This window comes from Balaenoptera physalus, assembly GCF_965194825.1.
Source record: "Balaenoptera physalus genome assembly, chromosome: 6".
NCBI classification, from domain to species: domain Eukaryota; kingdom Metazoa; phylum Chordata; class Mammalia; order Artiodactyla; family Balaenopteridae; genus Balaenoptera; species Balaenoptera physalus.
In genome coordinates, this window is record NC_138885.1 from 67082116 (window position 1) to 67094152 (window position 12037).

General features: G+C 42.6%; 1 long non-coding RNA gene across 1 annotated transcript; it reads right to left on the bottom strand.

Annotated features, from left to right (window-relative positions):
• Window positions 1-1736: 1736 nt before the first annotated feature.
• On the bottom strand, window positions 1737-10938 carry LOC309663112. Its single transcript, XR_014265111.1, has 2 exons — window positions 7391-10938; window positions 1737-7049 (listed from the first exon to the last, which is right to left on the bottom strand). It is a non-coding gene; the product is annotated as an uncharacterized lncRNA (long non-coding RNA).
• Between the last annotated feature and the right edge of the window lie 1099 nt (window positions 10939-12037).

A 12037-nucleotide genomic window follows, 5' to 3' on the forward strand; every position in this document is an offset into this window, starting at 1 on the left:
ACATCACCACTATCCATCTTCAAAAATATTCTGGAAATACATAGAACATACTTAGGAAATTGAGTTTCCTTTGAGTTGCGGTTTGGGGCCCAGTTGGTGAAGAGTGTTATCTACTATCTCTTGGAGGTAGTCCTTCTTTCTTGAGTCCATATCACCTGAGCAGATGTAAATCTCTTCTGGAAGCTTGAATTCAGCAGTTAAAATAGTAGAGATTTCAAGGGCTGCCCATAGCCCCCAATCAGTACTGAATGGGCTGAACCTACCCCTCCCTTCCTCTGCTCAACTTTTTTCCTAGTTCATGAATAAATTGGCCTAACTCAGTTATACTAACATGTAATGTGAGAAAATGCCAACAGTTAATTAGGGATGAGCCTGTGAAAACTTGGGGGAAGCTACATGTTTCAATTATATTAATGAACACGCAAATGCAATCAAATCAAATGGATAAGCATTGTGTCAAGTTTTTACAAGAAGAGAATTGCATTTCACATGCATGAAAGCAACTCTCTTATAACTTACAGAATACGAGACTAAAAATAAGCACACAGGAGAACCATTAAAATACTTATTATTTGAGTTAAATTAGAATTCTGTGAGGATGGTTTCATCAAATGATTTGTGTTATTTTAATTTCCTTTCACAATCAACCAGATTCAAATGACTATATCTGTAGGTTACATGGTTAAGCAGATGCTCCTTAAACATCAAACCCGTTTTTTATAACATTCGTCATTGATTTTTAAAAGGCTTAATATCAACCTAAAGCTAGCCACTAAATACCCTCTGATTTTTAAAGTTGTCAACTCTTTCACGTAATATTTCATAGATGTTGTACTTAAAGAAAAAAGAGAATATCTCTCAGAGGCAAGAGCTTTATATCTCAAAATATTTTATGATTTAACAGCTGTCCTTGGAATTGAAAAAGATGATGCTAGACTCAGCTAAAATTCAATACCTGTTCTTTAAAGTGTGCTAACAGCAGTGTGGAGTTCTGACATTCATAGTGTGCATGAAGTTCTAGTTCTTCAGCACCAAGAAATCACCCATGGAGAAGGAACTGCTTCACGAATTCAATTTTATCACCCATCCATAAGCAGCTGTATTTCTTCAAGTAGCTTTGATATTTGTGAGCATTAATAGTGACTGATTGCTCCCTGCTTGGGATTTCTCGGTGCATCTCCTTTAGCACATCTGAGAGCCATGTGCTTCCCTAATGGGAAAGTAAAATTTAAAAAAAAGTAAGTGGGGCCAGTGATTACATTTAAAACTAGGAAGAATTAGAGATGGACCAGAAGACAGACTCGTTACCATCCAAAGCCCAACTAGTACGCCACCAAGTAAGTGCAAGAGTTTATGTTACACAAGAGTTCTCAAAATGTTGTACGTTGGACTTCCCTGGTGGTGCAGTAGTTAAGAATCCGCCTGCCAGTGCAGGGTACACAGGTTAGATCGCTGGTTCTGGAAGAGCCCACGTGCCGCGGAGCAGCTAAGCCTGTGCACCACAACTACTGAACCTGCACTCTAGAGCCCACGAGCCACAACTACTGAGCCTGCGTGCCACAACTACTGAAGCCTGCACGCCCTAGAGCCCATGCTCTGCAACAAGAGAAGCCACCGCAATGAGAAGCCCGCGCACCACAACGAAGAGTAGCTCCCACTGGCCGCAACTAGAGAAAGCCCACGTGCACCAATGAAGACCCAACGCAGCCAAAAATAAATAAATAAATTTATTAAAAAAACAAATGCTGTACGTTAACTGAATTTTTGTAAAGAGAATCACTCTCTCAATATAATAGAGAATCTTGTTATTTAAGAGAATATATCGTAAATCATTCGGTAGAGAATTCTTTTGGAAAGGGAAAAATTACCCCTGTAATGTATCTTTCACATGGAAATATAATAATATGGATATACCAGAACCTGTGTTAGATTTCTTAAGACCAGAAAAATATGCAACTAAGTCTCTGTATAAGTGGGAAGTGATTTTTTTTCACCGTAAACATTCATAAACCACCGGAATTAGACACCAATGGAGTGGTAGATAAAAAAAGAAAGCCTTCCCTCTGACAGAATCGTCTCCTTATTACCTCAGGAGATCAAGGTAGGCAAGAGTGTCCCAGTTGCCACTATTTCCAAAGCCCCTCTGATGTCTTACTGTAAGCAACCCAGACCCTCCTTCTCGGCCCTCAAGCCAGGAGACTGGTATGAGGAAAATGAAGCCAAATGAGAGGTGATTTTCTACTGTTGACCATGGGCATCTTTGCCTTACAGTCCCTACTCTCTCTTGGCTAAATACATACTAAACCAACCAATGTTTATGGCCAATTTTGTATTGTCTTGGTTTCCATTTTCATGCTTGATTCAACATTATGTCATCCTTACAAAGCAAGTTGGGAGAAGCAAGTGATGAGAGACTCAAGTATGTTTGGGGGAATAAGCCAGTTACCCTAGAGATCAAATCTTTTGGATTGCTCTTTTTATTTCAAAATATCAATCATTTATCACAACTTGCACACTATGCAAGACACTGTGCCCACCATGGTCACATGTCCTTATGATAAAAAGATGTATAAAGAGGTAAAAGATGTATAAAGCAAATCAGAACTATTCAAATAACACAATAAAATGTTAGAAGACAAAGATAACCTTCAACTAGTGAGGTGTGCAAAGAGAGAAAGAGAGTGGAATTCAAGATGGCTCCACGGAGAAGGTGACACTGGAAAAATAGGTAGGATTTGGACATGTGAACATGAAGGAAAGAGACCTGAATGCAAATTATACTCCAGGAGTTTTGTAGAGTACTTTCACACATATGATTTCATAAAACCCTTACCTTACCTCCATGAAGAAGTTGGAGACTTGTGGCTGATACTTGCTAGCGGTCCCTAATTGCATTTCTTTCCCTTGCAGTTGGGTTGGAATCATGTTACTCAGTCTGGTCAATGGAATGTGGATGGAAGTGAATGATGCCACTTTCAGGCTTGATCATAAAAAGCCATATAATCCTCCACACTTTCTTACTGCTTATCAGCCAGCTGAATGGAAAGAATCCAGCAGAGAACACCAAGGAGGTCTCAGAATATGACAGCACCACAAATAAAATGCCCTCAAGGAAACCTGAGTCACTGCTTATACTAGAATTCCACTCCTCACCACACACACACACACACACACACACACACACACACACACACACACTCTTGCTCCCTGTGACAGCTGCTTTAGGCTTCATAAGAGCAGGAAATAAACCTTTATTGTGCCAAGCAATCAGGATTTGGGGACTGATTGTTGTAGCAGCTAGCATTAACTGCCCTGATTGATACAGGGAGTTACTACAACCTTCATTTTATACGGGAGAAAAAACGAATCTCATAGAGGGGAGAGCATGCCTAAGAATACAAGAAAGTAGAAAAGCATGGTACGAAAGCAAAGAAAGTACAAGTTCAGAGCCCTTCATAATCATACCCCCTCTCAGTTTTCCAGCAGCCCCTGTAGGACTTGCTATGTTCCCAACATGCCATGCCTATGCTGTACCACTTCTGCTTTTCTGTCCTTTCCTTCTGGAATTCCCTTCCCAACTGTGTCTTCCAAATATGTACTAATTTTTGTAAAAGTCATCTCATTGATTGAACCTCAATAATACCGTCCTTATTGCAATGTGATGTGGCAGAAATAGTGACAAACTGGAGCCAGAAGAGAAGGGTGTAGACTTGGGGTTCACCTCTTACGAACATGACCCTGAGCAAATGACCCAAACTTTCTGAGTCTTTTTCCTCTTCTCTAAAATGGATTTAATAACAGTTATTTTACAGGACCATTGTGAAGACAAGGTGAGAGAATAAATGAAAAGGTGTCCCTGGTACACAGAAAATGTAAAATAAAATTTGCTCCATCTATTCTATAGCCCTTTACTATTCTATTCACTTATATGTCCCCATGAAGATGGAAGTCCAGAAGAGCAGAAGCCTCATTTTATTCACCTTTATAGTCTGCATCCAATAAGTAGTAGGTGTTTTAGCTAAAATTAAGTAGAGCTACATTTGACACTGCCCCCCCCCAAGAAAAACTTAAATCCACAAGGTTTTTTTCTCTTAAGTAAAAATCCAGAAATAAGAATCCAGGGCTGCTAAGGCAGTTCCACAAATGAGTCAGGATCCCACACTCCTTCCAGCTCTATTCCCTGCCACCCTAAGGATGAGACCCTTGCGAACCTTGTCTAAGATGGCAGGTGGGCTCCAGGTAGCATACTTATACTCCAAGTAGTACAGAGGAGGAGAAAGACAGGGCTCTCCCTTAACAGACACTTCCTGGAAGTTGCATGACCACTTCTGCTTACCTACCATTGGCCAAAATTTAGTTGTGTGGCCCCACCCAACTGCATGGGAGGCTGGGAAATGTAGTCTTTAGTTTGTGCCTCCATATACCCAAGTAGTATTCAAAGGTTCTGTTATGGAGGAAAAAGACAGGGTTTCTTAATGGAGAGACAACTATCTGTATCTGCTCTATTAAACATATGACTATGTTTTGGGAAGTTGATTCTGGCAGTGATGTGGAACATGGAACCAAGGGGCAAAAGCTAAGAGCAAGGAGAGTAGTTGGGATGTTATTACAGTAATACTTAACAAAAGTGGACTCTTGCTGAGCGTTCACTAGGTGCCAGCCACTGTGGTAAGCTCTTTACTCACATTAGCTCATTTGCCACTTCAGTTTTTCAAAGCAGCATTAGAGTTCAGATTTTAGCAAAACATTTATCCTAACTTGAGGTTGTTGGATGGCTTAAAACAGTAATCATGGTATCTCATGATTTTGTGGGTTGGAAATATGGGCTGAGCCAGGCGGTCTCGTTTACAGGGTTCTAAATGCTTTATTCACAGTCTGAGCTTAGCTGGGACTGTACCAGAGCACCTACCAGTGGTCTCTCCAGAACAGCAGTGTCAGAGCAATAGGACTTCTTACATGGCAGCTCAGAGCTCCCAGAGAGAGAACTCCAAGAGACAGAAAGTGGAAGTTGCCACTTTCTTGAGACCTGGGCCATGACAGTATTCTATTGGCCAGTATTCTATAGTCCCAAAGCCTGACCAGAGTCAGGGGAGAAGGAAAAGACCCCGCTTTTCAATGAAAGCTATATAAAAGTATTTGTAGCCATCTTTAGTCTTCCACGGTGCCTTGTACTTAATCAGTATCCAATAATGTTTATTGAGTGGTTCACAGGTTTGGTTCAGTTCTAGACCCTGAAAAAATAATATAACAGGAAGGGATACTCAGTGGAGGATAAGGATTTCAAAAATGAACATGGATTTGGGGCACAGGATCTGATTCTATATTAGGCAAATAAAAATGCAGTTTATTCCAAAACATAAGGGAAGAAAGTTAACCACCATTCTTCCCCATTTCCTATACTTCACCAACAGTTTGAATTAGTTGATTGCTTTTTGGTATCAGCTGGGAATTTCTCCAAGATTCAAGCCTGATTACTCCCTTCAGTCCTAGAGACAAGGAAACAAAGCCAGACAAGAGTGACTTATTGCCTAAATGTAAGCTTCCTAGGCAAGTCTTGGATAATGGAGGTAAAAGGCAGTTCCTGGAAAATGCCCCAGGGAGAGCGCTCACGTGTTGAAAGAAAAGCAGTAGCTGACAGGTGTCTTTTCCAAGGTGTTTAGCAACTCCCTCTGCAAATGAGGCAACGCTCAAGTCTTGATGAGGCGTTCTTTCCTGCTAGTGACATTTTTACTGACAGCATGGTTCCAACAAGTTTGGAAAATCACCTCATTCTCATTCAGGACAAGTGGGGCCCCAAATAAAGGAATGGACTTAGAGTTGGTCTTGAAGTTAAAACCATCAGATGCTGGTTCTAATGATACTGATACAAACCCTCAAGCATCCTGGACAACCCACAGAAAACCAAGTAATTGCAATGACGACTCCCATTCATCAAAATCAGACTGGAGTAAGTTCTGCTTGTCCTGATAATGACTTGAAAATGATAAGTTAGTGAAATAAGCACTTAGAAAGACTTTTCCTTTTCACCCAGTTAATTGACCGCGTCATTTGTAAGGGAGCTTTGGCTTTCTTTTTAACTAGCTTTTCACTCCAGCTATTACAAGACTTCCTAGACCGTAAATCTTTCTAGGGTATGGCTTGACCACACTACTGTTAAGACAAGTTCTTTAGAAATGAGTTTCACATCCATTCCTGCCATGCCATGCAAGTCCTTTAAAGGCCATGAAAGCAAAAGCTAAACAGATCCAATCCTGTAAGAAGAATAAAAATGGGCTTAAAGGAATTCAGCCTGTGTATCTTATAAAAATCAGTAGTAACCTTTCAGGAAATATGATATATTGAATAATATTTCTACTGTTTTCACTTGAATCCTTAAGGGAAACCTCTATAGTACATTCACTAAAAGAAAACCAATACTTAATGGTTTTTGCTTAGTGAGAATGAAAGGCATGAAAAGTTGCTGCATTTGTTTACGGGGATGATGAGGTATTATAAGCACATGTAGGAAGGACCGATGCAAATTTAGCAAGTTAGATAATAACTGGACAAATATGACTTTTACCATAATGGTAGTGTTGTTTAAGCATGTGGAGAGCCTTGATTGGCTGACCTGGGAATAACCTTCTTTGACTGTGTAAACAGGATCAAACAAGTGACTTCACTGGCCCTGAATAAGTTATAGAAGTAGTTACCCAGCCTACACCTATGTATAATCAGCTCCTTTGGAAACTTCGTCCTTTCTTGCTCATAGAGATGTTCCTTGACCCAAGTTTTGCCCAATGGTAAGTGCAAAACTTTAGAGGACTGTCACCTAAACTAGCTAGAAGCTGCTCAAAATCTTGTGGGATGGAGAACTTAGACCAAGCATTCTTCACTAGCAAGGCAAGCAGACCGCCTAATACATCCATCTCAAGAAAAAGAGGGCATTGCTCAATCAACCTCACTCTCACCAAAGCAGCTCTCCATTGTTCTTGGATTTCTTGACCTAGATGTCCTTGCTCTCAACTGTGTCCAGATTTACAAGAGATTTTTCCACAGTGCATCAAAACCTGCCAGGGCTTCCCTGGTGGCGCAGTGGTTGGGAGTCTGCCTGCCAATGCAGGGGACACGGGTTCGAGCCCTGGTCTGGGAAGATCCCACGTGCCGCGGAGCGACTGGGCCCGTGAGCCACAATTGCTGAGCCTGCGCGTCTGGAGCCTGTGCTCCGCAGCGGGAGGGGCCGCGATGGTGAGAGGCCCGCGCACTGTGATGAGGAGTGGCCCCCACTTGCCACAGCTGGAGAGAGCCCTCGCACAGAGACCAAGACCCAACACAGCCATAAATAAATAAATAAATAAATAAAATATTTAAAAAAAAAAAAAATACTTTAAAAAAGAAAAAAAAAAAAAACCTGCCAAACCAGACCATGTTGGGCACAATGGCATAACAGTCAAGTGCATGGATTTGACTTGAAATTACATGGGATGGAGCCCAGCTTTGCTACTCTCTAGCTACTATAACTCAGGGCAAGTTACTATGCTTTACAGATGCTTCCTCATCTGTACAATGAGCGGCATAATGGTTGTGAGGATTATGAGAAACCATATATCTGCACATGGTAAGGGCTGAAGAAATATTACCTATCATTATTATTATCAATTGCTAGCTAATGTTCTGTACTTTGGTTGTCAAAAGGGATAGGGCAGTGAGGTCCTGATTGCAAGATGCTCTTTCACAGCCTAATTCCACTTAGTGACTAAATTCAGGCCCTGATATAAAAACAGCAATGTTTTTTGTGGGCAATAAACATGAAATATTCTTTTTGCAATCACATTTTTTTACCCACTGAGGTAGAAAATAATACCTCACAAAAATAATTTTTTTTAAAGCACATTAAAATCTAATCGTAGTAAGACCTGCTGGGCATCCATGTGCTTGTTCCTGTTGCCATACTTAGTACAGCACAGAAAAGAACAAAACCAAAGCAAAAACTGGGGTGGGAAGGGGCCTCTTCTGAGGTCGTGTCCACTACAAACCATGATTGACAAACTAGTTCAACCAAACTGATGTCTATGACAGGGAATGAGGTACAGTTTAACAATCCTGCTGGCAGACAGGCTAAACAGGTCTTAATTCATCAACATTCTTTGATTGGAGCCTGAATTGAATATAGATTCAAACTGATTGCTCAGGATGGTTCAGCTCTCCTGAAGCTTTTTGTTCTCACCTACATCTGTCAGAGAAAATGGTCCATATTTACCTCGTGGAGAATTTCCTTTAGGATGTAAGTGTGTCAAAACTTAGGTTATGTCAGGATCTTTCAAAATCTCTAGGTATTGCACTTCCTGGGGAACAGCTGAAAGCTACAGACATTCACAGCCTGACTGATTTTAACCCTTCACACTGAGAAGGTGATGTCTCATTATAAATCGGGAGAGATTTCCACCCACCATCTCACACTCTGTGAGAAATATTTACCATCCCCATCAGCCGCTGCTAGCCTTTGAGCTGCTCTGTGAAAAGTGTAAAGGAGGGGGGGGAAGGGGAACCGAAATTCAGCTGCCAACCTCTGTAGCAGAAAAGATTCATCCCCTGGAAAATGTAGGCTATCACTGAAGAGATCCACCCCTTAATGGCTTTCAACTCTGCAGAAATTGTTGTCAGGGAGACTGAAGCGGGTGCTTGTCATGCAGAGACCATCTTGTCAGCATACTCGCCCAGACGGGAGGACTCGCTATAAGTTACTGGTTTCTACATCCCATTTACCCCAGCTCCATCAGAGCCGATATGCAATCGAACATACAAAAGACCTGATGTTGCCCATTAATGATAGATTCACAAAGTGGGCCAGATGAGCCTCACAATCAAGTCCCAAAGAAAGTGCCCAGACATCTCTTCCTGGAAGTGAGATTGTCGGCACAAAATGCTGTGGATTGTGCCATAGTCTTCAACTCCCATTCTCTGAACCCCTATAGCACTCATTACCCGTACCACACAATTTAGTACTTGATTATATACTGTCTCGTATTGTTCTCTAATTGTTTCTCCACCCAGATAAGAGGTGGAGTTTCTTAAGATGTATTTTTTTCCTAACGTGATTTCTATAATTGTCTGTAGCTGCTTCTCTTAAACCTCTGTCTAGTAATTTTCTCCCATCATGGCATAAACTTCAAATCTACCTAGATGAGGAGAAATAAAAACATTGACCATCTCCCCTTAAAAAAAAAAAAAAGCAGCTAATAGAAAAATACGAATTACCTGCACGCATAATACATACCAAGCAATGGGATCTGTGGAAGAAAATATCACTAAAGGTTAAGAAATTCAATCAACACTTGTCTCATCGGCCACCAAAATACCTTACCTAGTATGAGAACACACTTACAAAGTCTCTTCCCTCTGCTGTGTCCTCTTATCCTTTTCAACAGGGAGAGGAAAGTTTCTAAAATAATATGAATGGCAATAACCCGAATCCACCTCTGGATTAAAGTTAGCATCGTATAACCCACACCCATTACTCCCAGAATTGGTTGCTTGAAATGTAATCTGCAGAAATAACTAGGACTTTTGTTTCTCGAAGGAATATATTATCTCTCCCCTCATCGTGGCAAACAAACAACCATTTCAAATATTTTTGGAAAACCAGATGGTTTTCTTTTACTGGGACCCGTCTCGAAGGGCAGAATCGACCTCATTGTGAATTCCTTTTAAAATATGCGGTGGGGCCTGTCATCAGAAATGCTCTCAGCCTTTCCCGGACAACGGTTTACAGCAGCCCTGGCAAGCGTTCCACGTGCCCTGAACGAACAGGCAAGTTGTGCTGGGCGGGGACACTCCCTTGCATCTCCCGGATCATTTCAGGCTGTCACAGACAAGTTTTTGTGAAGTTCAATGCAGGCTATAAAAAGGGGAAAATGGTTTCTTCACACAACTTTTATGTAACAACTAGAAAAGAAAAAATCCACTGCCACATGGATTCCCTGACCCTCCTTGAAGTTCTCTGTTCTCACAAAGGATTTGTAGACAGGCAGGCAGTCCCTCCAGAATAATGCCCATGTGCCCACCATTAAGCAGAGCCGTACGTTTACACATCGCAGAAAAGTGAGGCTTTATGCCATTTTTAAAACTCTTCAAAGAAAGGGGAATCTACAACCTCCTCCAGTTCATGGTTTATCAACGGCTGTATTAGAAAATGATTCTGCGCACTGACAATTCGTGCTTCACCAACATGTGCCCAGATTGTTCTGCCCCATCACCCCCTCTGCCCTCGGGCAGGACCCAGGACAGGACAAAATGAAAATACAAGGCCCCTTGTTAAAAACATTAAGAATTTTAAGATGGCGACCGCAGAGCATTAAACCACAAGCAGAGCCCTGTGTGGTCAACCTCAGGGAAGGCTATGCAGAGGTGTGGCAACCGCAAGCCCGGTTCAGTCCATCTCTGTCACGTTACCTTCTCTTTTCTAAATTTCCTTATGTGTATTTCTTTGTTTACTTATTTACCATTTGTCTTTCCCATTAGAAAGTAAAGACCATAGATCTTGTCTGTCTTATCCAGCCCTGTATCTTCAGCATCTATGCTGGGCACATAGTAAGTATTCAGTTTGCAAGAAGAAGGGGACAGATGGAAGAGGGGAGGGAGAGCAGGAGGGAGGGAGGAGATAAAGAGAAGGGAGGGAGAAAGGGACCACTGATTGTAATTCATCCTCGGTCCTCCCCCAGCAACTCATGTATGTTTAAGTGCCTTATCTCCCCTTGTACTCCTTGGGGCCCCAGCTCTATCCTGACAGATAGGGATCAAAGGAAAACCTGGAAGGCGGTAACAGAATGTAACTAACATGACTGAGCACTTGCTGCAAGACCCCGCTCTGCGCCTGTCCTTTAATACACAGAATCTCCTTTGTTTCAGTTGGAATCTTCTGGTTGAGAGAAGCAGGCACCCACTACCTCTACTGTGAGACCTGGGCTGGACCAGGACAGCACCCAAAGCAGCAGTTACCCCGCCCTCCCACCCCCGTACTTTTGCTTTGGCTGAAGCTCCGCTCTGTTGACACCCAGCTTCTCAGATTACCCACAAGGGCTCCCCCTCCTAACTCCAGCTTTCACATGGCCTCTTGGCCCCTGACTCCACTTCATGACTTTTCAGCTAAAGAGCCCACCTTTAGCTACTCATCTCAATATCTGTTAGTCCAAATTCCCAAGAGAGGCATTTGAGTGACCCAGCTATCTTTCCACAACTAGCCAGCCAGGCCTGTGGACTGTCTGCCCTCGGATCAGGGGTTACTCTCGCTCCAGTCAGCTCGCGGCAGGTGGGGAGGGGGGGTGGGAAGGTGGAGGCGGTCACGTCATGTGATACATAACTCCGCTGCCCAGGGCGTGTGAGCAGAGTAACTCCCATGAAATGGCTTTTGGGGTGGGAAGGTAGCTTCTACGTTCATTTCACAGCACTTGGTCCTTGCAGTAACCCTGATGGGGTAGGCGTTATTAGCCCCATCCTACAGGTGCAGAGGACCAGAGATGCTGAGCTGTTTGCTCAAGCCCTCGCAGATGATACGCATGGGTCAGAGGTCAGGCTTAGCTGAGACCGCAAAAGGCCAACATGAAGCCGTCTCCAAACAGAGGAACGAAGCAGAGGGTGGCCCGGCGTGCTTTTCACCTCCTCTGAAAACCAGGGCTGCTTCTTCATACACAAATCCCCAAAAGCCAGCCTATCCGTGAGTATATTCGTTTGCTAGGGCTGCCAAAACAAAGTATCACAGGCTGCACACGGCTTAAACAACGGAAGTCTACTGTCTCACAGTTCTGGAGGCTGGAAGTGCAAAGTCAAGGTACATTTGTCTGTGTATAAATGTCCCCTTTCTATGAGGATGCCAGTCATAATGAATTAAGCCCCACCCTAAAAAGCTCATTTTAACATCTGTAAAGGTTAAAAAATTTCTCTCCAAATAAGGTCACATGCTAGCTACTGGGGGTTAGGGCTTCAGCTTATGAATTTTGTCAGGATGCAGTAAGTGCACTGAAACCCTCTCACCCAGTTCCTGCTCGGCACATCGTTCCTC